Genomic DNA, 2115 nt, shown 5'->3' with positions numbered 1-2115 from the left:
CATCTAGACAATGTTAGGGAACAACAAAGCAAGGCTGTTGATAGGCGACCTAAACTGCAAAAACACGGAGTGGAATAGCACCCGAACCTGCAGTAAAGGCCGACGGTTAGCAGAAGCAGTAGATGCTGGGTAGAATCCTGGGCCCAGAGATCCCGACAAGGATCCCGACAGGATCGGGAGCTCCTGAAGTGTTGGATATTGCCATAGTCAAGAACGTGAGGCAACCGGCCAGCGTCCAGACCATAGAAGAGGGAACCTCCGACCACAACCCAATCCTGTGGCGTTGGGGTCACGAAGAGAGGACACCACTGCGCAGGACTAGAACCACAACGAAATAGGTAAAGTTCAAAGAGCTCACACACCTACTAATCGAAATTCCGCAGGTAGACGATAAGGAGGGGGTGGAGCAAGCAGCAAAAAGTCTGGAAGCAGCCATCCAACAAGTGCATGGGAGAAGTTCGGTGACTACGGAATTCCCGGTGGTTCGGGAAGAACTCCCGGTCGCCATCCGCAGAAAAATCACCAACCATTAGACCGATAGAAGGCTACGCAGGACTTTCCGCAGACATAACACAGAAGAAAACAGAATCGCTCTTAACCGACAAGGGCAATTGCTGAAAGAAGCCTTACTGAAACACAGGATCCAGAAATGGAAAACCCGCTTGAGAGAGTTGAATCCTGAGGACCAAAGCATATGGAGTATGCAAAAGGCCCTAAGAAGAGAAGGTACCAAAATTCCAGCGTTCCACGGAACTGAAGGTTTGGTTTTTACAGATGGCAGCAAAGCTGAGGCGTTTGCGGAAGCAATTGATAGTGAGGTCAGGGTAAACCACCACCCAAACCATGACCTACAGCACGAAGCAACTGTCAGAAGGACAGTAAATAAGCTTCGGAGTGAAAGGCCAGTCAACCACCTCCCCCCAACTTAGCCAGCAGAAGTAGCAGCCATCATCACAAAAATCTAAGCTAAGAAAGCCCCTGGAAGAGATGGAATCACCAACAAAATGCTGAAGAACCTGCCGAGAAAGGGACTGGTAGCTGTCACTAACTTGATTAATGCTATTTTCAGGCCTGGTCATTTCCCAAGCATCTGGAAGCACTCGGAAGTCATCATGCTCCCGAAGCCCAAGAAAAACAGGACTTTGATAATGGAAATAGGTATTAACAAGAAACTGTGCCAGTTAATAGACAGTTATATTTGCAGAAGGAGCTTCAGCGTGAAAGTTGGAGGTTACCGGTCACAAACCAGAAGCACTGAGGCAGGAGTACCGCAAGGAGCAGTGCTCTCCCCCTTGCTATACAACATATACACAAGCGACATTCCAAGACATGCCAATACGACCCTGGCATTATTTGCAGATGATAATACGGCCCTTCTGAAATTCTCATGGCGCAAGGACTGCATCAGGCAACAGCTCCAGCTTGCAATTGACGAACTGCATCAGTGGTTCATCAAGTGAAAGCTGAAGATAAATGCAGAGAAGAGCCCGGCCATACTTATTGGCAGGAAGCAGGACAGTGTCTATGGCAACATCACCATAGAGGGACAAAACGTCGAATGGGAAAGATGCTAAATATTTGGGTGTTGTTTTAGATAAGCAGCTGACCTGGAAGAAGCACATAAAAACAGCCATCGAAAAGGTCAAGGCAACAACTGCCAAGTTATACCCACTCCTCAATCGAAGAAGCCAGATAAGTATCAGGAACAAGCTACTGCTCATCAAGACCATAATCAGGCCGACACTGGCGTATGCCTCCACTGCGTCGGGATATGCGGCCGAGTGTTACTTGAATAGACTTCAGGCCACAGAAAACTAATTTTTGCGGATGGCCATAAATGCGCCCTGGTTTGTTAGAAACTCCCAAATCTACAGGGATCTGGAGGAGCCACTAAGAGAGTTTCTCGCAAGCAAAGCGAACGCAGACTTTGAGAAAGCTGGAAGCCACTCCAACGAAGAGCTGAGAAACCTTGTCAGTTGCACTACTGAAGATCTGGGACCCAGGGAAAAAAGGCCCAGACACCAACTAGCCCATTAGGGCAACAGGTAGCAAACGGCGTAAGCTGTAAATGTGATTATGTAGTGTTAATAGTAATTAGCATGCATGTAGAAGTAA

The 2115-nt window shown here is 47.9% G+C and overlaps 1 long non-coding RNA gene across 1 annotated transcript; it reads right to left on the bottom strand.

The window, feature by feature from the left end:
- Positions 1-1175: 1175 nt before the first annotated feature.
- LOC125505910 lies at positions 1176-1783 on the bottom strand. Its single transcript, XR_007282549.1, has 2 exons — positions 1673-1783; positions 1176-1607 (listed from the first exon to the last, which is right to left on the bottom strand). It is a non-coding gene; the product is annotated as an uncharacterized LOC125505910 (long non-coding RNA).
- Between the last annotated feature and the right edge of the window lie 332 nt (positions 1784-2115).

Source organism: Dendroctonus ponderosae, unplaced genomic scaffold (assembly GCF_020466585.1).
Source record: "Dendroctonus ponderosae isolate FM_Combo_2020 unplaced genomic scaffold, Dpon_F_20191213v2 Dpon_F_20191213_1, whole genome shotgun sequence".
Lineage (NCBI taxonomy): Eukaryota > Metazoa > Arthropoda > Insecta > Coleoptera > Curculionidae > Dendroctonus > Dendroctonus ponderosae.
The sequence above is the reverse complement of the archived record's forward strand: the minus strand, read 5'-3'. Positions and strand labels throughout refer to the sequence as shown.